This window comes from Echinops telfairi, unplaced genomic scaffold, assembly GCF_000313985.2.
Source record: "Echinops telfairi isolate 266 unplaced genomic scaffold, ASM31398v2 ScPeMD7_31;HRSCAF=116, whole genome shotgun sequence".
Classification (NCBI taxonomy): domain Eukaryota; kingdom Metazoa; phylum Chordata; class Mammalia; order Afrosoricida; family Tenrecidae; genus Echinops; species Echinops telfairi.
In genome coordinates, this window is record NW_022103928.1 from 20,433,908 (window position 1) to 20,443,215 (window position 9,308).

General features: G+C 40.8%; 1 protein-coding gene across 4 annotated transcripts in view; it reads left to right on the forward strand.

The window, feature by feature from the left end:
- Window positions 1–9,308, forward strand: part of FHIT (fragile histidine triad diadenosine triphosphatase) — a 1,817,667-nt gene that overhangs the window by 327,208 nt on the left and 1,481,151 nt on the right. For all 4 annotated transcript variants that reach the window (XM_045289941.1, XM_045289943.1, XM_045289944.1 and 1 more), the window contains exon 3: window positions 505–574. The gene's annotated coding sequence lies outside the window, so the exon portion shown is untranslated. The remainder of the gene's footprint in view (window positions 1–504; window positions 575–9,308) is intronic.

A 9,308-nucleotide genomic window follows, 5' to 3' on the forward strand; every position in this document is an offset into this window, starting at 1 on the left:
GGGAATTCATTGTAGCAGAAGTGTAAGTCTAGATACCAAACCCAAGGTAGATCCATGAATGGACAGCTGCTAAAATCCACTATACAAGGTTGTAGCCATCTATGGGGTCTTCAGTTCCTGAGCTTTCTGATTAACTTTGGCCAATCCCTGGTTCCAAAGCATAGTTAATCTAGAAGATCCCCACCCACCCCCAGGCCTGCATTGGTATATCCTAGCACTCGATTTAGGCTAAGCACCCTAAAGATATGATTTTGCTTCAAAGACAAAGAGAAATTCAGCTTTGTCTACTTGTGAGTCTGACCAATTATAGTGCTACCCTGATTGGTCCACAGAGACATTTTCTAGAAAGGATGTATATTAGGATCTTTTAAAAAAGAGGACAAAGTCCTCTTTCTGGGCTTGTGAGTGTTTCCATGTTCTGATTACATTAACGTGAAACCTGGGGTCACTTAGAGAATGAAAACTAACAAAGATATGTCACTGTCTCTTTACTCCAAAATACAGTGTGAAGAGATATCCAGATATTACCCGCACTCCATCTGACCCCTGTCTGAAGTTGGAATTCTTCAACTGGGTGAGTGGTTCTCGGCCCAGTCTGGTCTTGTTGTGTTGGTTGGTGAGGGAAGATCACAGGAGTTGCCTGCAATGTTCCAGCTAAGCATTTGAGGACATGACCAGGACAGTATTCTGAATGTCTGTGGCTGATAGGGGTTAGGGATGCATGCTCTGATTGTTTTCCTTTTAAATTCCTTTTGTTAAAGCAGAAGTAACAGGTCTGTGGCTTCAGCCAATCAGAATCTCCTTCTCATTTTGTACACTAAAGAATAAATTTCTTTGCTCCTTTAGAAATACAAAAAGCAGGAAACTGGATTTCTAAGCAACAATAATAAAATAATCTTGTAACTTGGAATTTTCAGAAATCACATTTTTTTTCTTCCTTTGTTAGAGGCGGAAAGCCGATCTTTGGGAAAGGATTCTTGAGCTCCGAGAAAAATAGGCAGCATTCATAGTGTATTAAACCCATCTGCTTCTTGTGAGGAAGAATAATTTTTACATGGCAGTGACATTTCAGACTTTGAACGGGGTTTTCTTGAGTGGCTTCCATAACAATGTGTTGCCCAATTTGGTCTGGGAGGAGGCGGAAGTGAATTAAAATGTATTCTCTCACCTTCCTGCTCCCTGTGTTTAAACTCATATAGACTCACTCCAGTCTACCCCTCTGCCTGGTTTGTTTTTAGCATTTTTCATTTTAGAATGCTTTTCTATGTCTTAAAATTATTTTTCAATACTTTGTTCATATTCTTATTTTTCTGTACTGTATAGTAACTACTGGGCATACATGTGGCTGTTTGAATGAATTAAAATTAAACAAAGTAGAAAATTCATTTCATAGGCATACATACGGGCCTCGTTTCAAAGACTCAGTAGGCACATGTGACCAGTGGCTGTGATATTGGTCAACTCTACTACAGGGCATGTTATGCATCACAGAAAGTGCTGCTGGGCTTGTGCTTGACTGGACCCTGATCTAAGAATCCCCCTCCCCTGCCACCTGTCAGTTAGTTCACGGCTGTTTTCTTCAGTCAGACAGTGGAGGGAAGGCCATCCTTCCTCGAAGGCTCTAGCTTCTTTCAACATGTAGGCTGCCGTGTAGGTCCTGTGTGGTTCAGCACATGCCAGTGCAGCTGAGTGTCTGTGTGTCATTGTCAACAGCACCCTTCGCATTCTCCCAGGTAAGCTTTGCTTGGGATGGTTGACCGCATGACCACCCGAGGAGACTGCTGTCTTTCATTTCCTCAAAGATTTTGCCTCCATAGCTGCCTTCTCCCTCCACGGCAACCTCGGTTTCCCCCTTTCCAGTGGACCCCATTTCCATTTGCAGAGAGGCTGTTATTTCTCCCATCTTAAAAAAAAATCCTCCTTTTCGATATCCCTCCTGACTCTTGTCGCCTCATGCCTGTACTTCTGAGTTCTAGATTGTTGTTGCTCTGGCTAGTTGCCTATATGCCACTTTCTCCTCAAATCACTGTTTCATCCTTCGTTGCACTGGTAAAATCATGATATAGCTCTTATTAAAATATTTTATTTGCTTAGATTTTATGAATTCTCTTCCTTTCCCTTCTTTGCCTTTTTTACTATCTTTTTTTTAGCCCTGGTGATGTTGGCGGTTATGCATTGAGCTGTTTGACCACATGGTCAGCAGCTCAGACCTGCCAGCTTTCTGCTCCTGTAAAGATTTACAGCTTTAGAAAGGTCACAAGGGCTCTATTCTGTCCTCAAACTCAAAACCAAATTCACTGCCATGGGAGATATCCTGCCCTGTGTTTCGAAGACTGTATTTCTTTACCGGAGTAGAAAGACATCTCTCTCCTGTAAAGCGCTGGTGGTTTCAAACTGCTGACCTGGTGGATTGGAGCCCAATGGTTAAGCATTGGGGTTCATGCAGGGTCACTATTAGTCAGAATTAGCTCCAAAGCAGTGAGTTTGGTTTTTGACTTTTTAATGTTGAAGTACCTCAGGGTTCTGACCTGACTGCAGTTTCTTAATTTCAGCAACTGTATTCTTCAATTCTAGATTGTCTAGTTGCTATTTTTGTGTCCATAAAATAAACAAATAATAATAAATGAATTTTAGTCTTCGAGTGAAAAAAAACTCTAGTTTCCATACATTCATCACAATATTTTAAAATCCATGTCTGATCATGACAATATTATAGTTTACTCGTGGGTTTGTTTCTGTTGTCTATTCTTTCTCTTGCTCCTGTTTCTTGCTTTCCACAGAGACTCTGGTATTTTACATGGAAAAGTGCTGAGGCTTTGAATAATGCTATCTTCCTTCAAACAGGATTCATTCTGTCCTGTAGCCGTTAGAAGAAGGGTGTACCATTTCGAGCCAGCCTGAGACTGAGCTCACTCGAGGCTTGTTTGCAGAATGTGTAATGCTTGGTCTTACTCTGAGTTAACCTTACTCCCAGAATATAGTTCTTCTTAAGAGTCTCAAAGGATCTCCATGAAATCCCTCATGTGTTTCCTAAGGGATTTTCCTCGTTGCTTGTTCCTGAGAGAAATACTTCTCTCCAGGACTGTGAGAGTACTGAAAGTTGTGCTTGGTGCTTGACTTAATAAGAATTTAGAAATTAAAAATGAACAATTTAGAGAATGTTGTTAGGGGTAAATAAATTTAAATTAAAAAGATCAGAATAATTCCTTAGCATCTCGCTCCTCACCACTGCTTTGGTTTTCCTAAATACCAATGTATATCCCCTAACTCGGATCTGCAAGGTCAGCAGATCAAAATCACCAGCCTCTTCATGGGAGAGAAGAGGGGCTTTTTACCCTCATAACAAGGTACAGTCTTAATATTGATTATGCTGGATCGAACTTGATTCTTGGGTGGTAGATCTCCCTATAGACAAGACCTGAACCTGTACTGGTGCAAGCATCTCTTAGTTGTTCCATGACAGAAATTCCCCTCCCCTGGCCTTTTGAAGGTTGATGGGGTCTTCTCCCACAGACACTTTATTTGTATTTTTGTCTCTATATTAATACGATCTTATCCTTACCACCTTAGTGTGATTTATTCCTCATGGTTTTTTGTGAAGAACAGAAGGATTGGCTGTATAATGATAATAACTGATACGAAGTGTTATAGGGCCTGCAGGGGTGGAGGAAGGGCAATAGGGAGGGATTGGTGATTTCAGGTGTAAATAATAAAGGCAGGAGAGGGAGAGAAGTACTAGAACTGATCGTGAATGCACCACTCAGTTTAATGTGATATAACCATAGGGGGAGGGAATGCTCTAAGATAGATGTGGTGGAGATGGTAAAGTTCCCCTTGATGATACGATTGACCAGTTGAACTATTCAATTAAATATATAAATTATGTACCTAGAAAACTCTTGGAGTGAAAAGAAAAAGGTGCAGTCTTGCCAACTCTCAAGGGCAGGCCTGCCCTATAGGAGTTCATCAGGTCACTCTGAGTCGGCATCAGCTTGATAGCAGGGGGCTGAGATTTTGAGTGGGGCTCTGGTGGTGTGGCAAATTCTGTATGGAACTGCTCATCACAAGGCCAGCTCTTTGAAACCATCAGCTACGCTTTGTGAGAAAGATGAGACTCTCTATTTCTATAAAGAATTAAAAGTCTTGGAACCTGGAGGGGACATTTCTTTCCTGTCCTATAAGGTCATCATCATATGGAATCTATTCAATAGCTGTGAATAGGATCTGCCCCTCTGGAACTTTGTGAAATTGCTTAAGGCTCCACTGACTTTTCTTTCAATGTTCCAGGTTTCTAGTCTCTTTCCTCACACCTAGAAATAGCAAATGCAAAGAAAAAGCTTCATGCAGAAAGTTAGACTCATCACGGCGAACGTCTCTTCCCTCTAGGATCTGGGTCCTTCAAGTTAAAGCTACTTCGACAGTAGCCCATTATCTTCTAATACATCCTTTCTGTTTGCTTTTTAATCTGGATTTGCTAGTTGTTTTTAATAAGACTTTTCTTTCTTTTGAAGTTGAAGCTAAGGGATTATTTGTATCTATTCATTTCTTTTCTTCTCTTTTTACAACTCTGATTTGGGTGAAGGTTCAAAAGCAAATTGCATTCAACATTTCATACACATTGGGTGGTATGACATTGGTTGCAACCTCCACAATGTAACATCTCTCGTTCCACTTCCTGTGTTTCCTGTTTGCATTCTTCCTTCTTTCCTAACTAACCCTCGCTGACATCTGAATTTTGTCTTTGGGAAAATACTGCACTTTGACCTCGGGTTGTTTGGTCGATTGCTTGAAGGAGTTTGTATTCCTCTAGTGTTATTGTTTACCTTTTAGATCTATTTGTTGAATGATAACTGAACCATAGGGTGTGTTCCGTTCTGGGCCTGCAGGGTGACTAAAGGCCATAGTCTTGGGGGTTCCCCCATTATCTAGGGGACCAGTAAGCCTGCTCTTCTTTATAATTCTGAATTTGCTCCACAATTTTGCTTTCATTCTCTCTAAGACCTTCTAACGTGACCCTGACAGTGTTTTGAGGCTATGCATAAGGGAGGTATGGCAAGACTTGGTCTCACGTACTTCAGACATGTTGTCAAGTGAGACCTGTCCCTGGAGAAGGACATTATGCTTGGTAAAGTGGAAGGGCAGCAAAAGGGCGGAAGGCTCTCCATGAGAAGGTTTGGCACAGTGGCTGCAACAATTGCCTCAAGCATAGGGACAATTATGACACACCTCCCAGCAGTGTTTCATTCTGTTATACATAGGGCTGTGATGGGTCCAAACTGACTCGGTGGCATCTCTCAACAACAGAATGATCCTACTCAGAGCAGCTGGTAGCTGTAGCTGCATTCCAGAGAGTTCTTCTGGTTCTAGGGTCATGGAATCTGAGGTTTGTATGGTCCATTAGCTCTTTGGACTAATTGTTTCCATGCATCAATAGTTGCAGCTTAGATGGTTGTTTATGGCTTTTAATACTCAGGCATTATTCAGTAAAGTAGGCTGCCAAACACTGTCTTTTTCTTTTTAAACAGTTTTATTGGCACTTCACCCACATATCACACAATTCAATAGCTCAATCATATCAGGAAGACTTGTACAATCTTTACCACAATCAATTTTTAGAACATTTTCTTCTTCCTTGTACTTATTGTTATTCGTTGTTTTTGGTTTTGTTTCAATTTTGGCAGAAATATACACAACAAAACCTTCTCCAATTCAGCAACTTCTACATGTGTCGTTGATCATACCCTTCATGTTGCACACCAGACACTTTCTTTGTGAGCTATGTCGTGCCACTTGATCTGGATGTCCCTGAGCCCCAGGGTCCCGCGCCCCTGGCCCAGTGATTCCTTTTCTCAAAGTGTTGAGTGAGGGCTGAGATATTTTCATAACTTTTTGTTTTGGCAGAAACTTGCATGGATTACAAGCTACTGCATCATAGTCAGAGGGGTTTAAGTTAATAAGGAAAGAAATGCTGGATTTCTTTCCTATTTATTTATATCCCCTCTCTAGAGTACCTCTTCCAGTCCTATGGTTTTAAAACTATTTGGGTGGTGGGTGTTCATAACCTCAGAAAAACCAAACAAACAAATAAACCCCTCTATTATTTTCTGTTGAAAAATTTTTTTAAGTTTTATAGCTCTGCCTTGGTCCCTGGGTTCGATTGGCATGTCCAACTTCTATCCCTGTCAAAGGTACTGCCATCTCTTGTCTAGACCTCAATGTATTCTTTTTGCCAACATTTTTATTGAATTATTTGTCTTTATCCTATAGGTTTGTATATCCTAGATACCACAACTTTGTCAGTCATATGAGTTACGAGTGTATTTTTCAAATTTTAGGCTCAACTTTTCTTCTCTATGATGTTTTTTATTGTATAGACATTTTAAACTTTAATATAGTCAATGTCTGAATCCTTTCCCTTTGTTTTAATGCTTTTCACTTTTATCTAGGAAATTCTCCTCAATAGATATATTGAATACATATTAAATCTAAAGATCATAAATTACTCTCCTATGTTTTCTTATATATATTAAAGAATGTTCCTTTGGACATTTCTCTCTTTGATCCATCTGTAATGTAATATAAGTGCTTTACTGGTGTCCTTCTTGTATTTTTGCCTCCCTGTACTCAGAGCTATATATCATAGGCAAGCAAACTCTTTTTAAAAAGCACATAAGCCATATCCTATCACTTCCCTGTGTAAAAACACCCTAATAACTCCTCATAGTCTTGAAAATAAATCCCTTATCTTTGACGTGGTCTCAGGGCCTTTCCAGTGTGGGCTCTGGCTTTCTTTTTTGTTCTCACCTCTTCACATACCATTCTCTCTCTCTCTCTCTCTCTCTCCCCAGGTCTGGTCACACTGGTTATCTTCTTGTTCTTCAACGATGTCAAGCTTATTCCCACGTCAACATCTTGTGTGTTCTGTGGCTTCTGTCAGGAAGTCTTTGTCCTGAGGTATTTATATGCCTCATCTCTCCATACCACTCCTGTTTCCGCTCAAGTGCCATCTCCCCAGAGAATCCTTCTCCGGCCACACTGTCTAAAGCAAGTCCACAGCCGGGCCCTTCTCTGCCTCCTCACCTTGCTTCATCATTCCTCACAGAACTCGTGAGTGAAGGTCTATTACGAGTTCATATTGTTATTCAAATACACCTTCTGTGAATGTTGTGTGCTGTTTACCTCTGTTTCCTCGCTTCCTATAGCAGCATTTAACCCTGATTTCCTTTCTTTATTTATTTTAAAAAACATTTTATTAGGGGCTCATACAACTCATCATAATCCATACATACATCAATTGTGTAAAGCACATTTGTACATTCATTGCCCTCATCATTCTCAAAACATTTGCTCTCCACTTAAGCCCCCGGCATCAGGTCCTCATTTTTTCCCCTCCCTCCCTGCTCCCCTCACCCTCCCTCACCCTTGATAATTTATAAATTATTATTTTGTCATAACTTGCCCTGTTCGATGTCTCCCTTCACCCACTTTTCTGTTGTCTGTCCTCCAGGGAGGAGGTCACACGTAGATCCTTGTAATCGGTTCTCTCTTTCCAATCCACCCTCCCACTGCGCTCCCAGTATCGCCACTCGCACCATTGGTCTGGAAGTTAACCCTGATTTTCGATGAGTGTACACTCAAAGGATTTTTGTTGTTGTTGCTGTGAAGTGAATGTTGAATGAATAAATGCACTCCTATGGGACTCCCTGGGTGACATAAAAGGTCAAGCATTCAACTACTTGCCTAGTGGTTGGCTGTCCACAGCCACCTGCAGAGAGGCCCCTGGAAAGGCAGGCTTGGTGATCTGCTTCTGCACACTCACAGCTGAGTAATCCAGTGGATCATTTGTACTCTGCACACTTTGGATCACACCACAAATCAGAATCAACCAACAGTACCTAACCACAAACACCAACTACTATGCCAAAGGCTCTTTTAACTCAGCATGCCTTTACTACTTTTGTGGCTCCGTCACAGGCCTCTGGTTCAAATCCACCTGCTTCTCTGGGGGAGAAAGATGGAGCTACCATTACAAAGGCCAAGAAACCCTCTCTGGGGTTTGCTATGAGTTGGAATCCACTAGATGGCATGGATTTGGGGCTGCTACTCTGAGCTACATGATGACTCATTTCTCTTACCACTTTTCTTACCTTTGTACAGGGTCCCATAGTACCATTTGGCTTTCACTTGATAGAAGTACATCATTTACATATTAATTCTACCTTTGTTCTTTTCTCATTAGCCTGAAACAATTAAAATAGACCAATACTCTGCCACACTCTGCTTTTTTATGATGCCATATCAAAGTCTCCATTAATTATATAATGTAATAAATCGAAGAAGCCTTATTTGATGATAATCTGTTTCGATTGCAAACTGTCTCTATCACAGAACACAATAGCAGATGTGGGACAATTTTAGCATTAGGACATGCCCACAGAACAACCAGATGTGCTTGCTGATACAATGAACGTTAGGGCTGTCACTTTGGGGGATCATTTTGTGCCAATGACAAGGACGACAGAACAGTCGATGGTGGTGGGAGGGGGCAGATAAACCCAGGCACTGCTATTGAATAGCATAGTCAATTACTATCAGGTGTCATTGAGATGCCTCAGAACATTAATTAGAATGAAACCATAATAATCAAAAGGAAAATTCTCACTAGGGCCTGGCATTATAAGACTATGTCTTAGGATTTTGGTTTGGGAGGTCTGCAAAGTTCAAATTTCTTAGTTTACATTTTGAGGTCCTCATTTCACTGGAGGCTACATTGGTATAAGGAGCCCTGGTGACACAATTGGTTAAGCATTGGATTACTAATGCAGGGTCAGTGGTTCAAACCCACCAGAAGAAGATGAGACTGTCTATTCCCCGAAAGACTTACTTACAGTTTTGGAAAGTAAGGAGTTTCTCCAAGAGTTTTTCTTTCTAGAAAATTTCTCCTCTGGTCCTATAGGGGTATCATGAGTCCAAATTGACTTAACGACTGACAATGGGTTTGGATGTTCTGTTTTTTTATTAGTATCACGAAGAGTAAGATGAAGGTCCAGAAAGACATGATACTAACGCAAGAGATAATGAGAGGCTGAGCTAGGAAATGTGGGAGAAGAAGACACAGAATGAGGAATTTTTTTGTTTTAAGTTTTGTTTTTGTTCTGTTTTTCAATCATTTTATTGGGGTTTTGTGCAACTCTTATCACAGTCCATACATACATCCATTGTGTCAAGCACATTTGTGCATTTGTTGCCATCATCATTTTCAAAACATTTCCTTTCTACTTGAGCCCTTGGTATCAGCTCCTCATTTT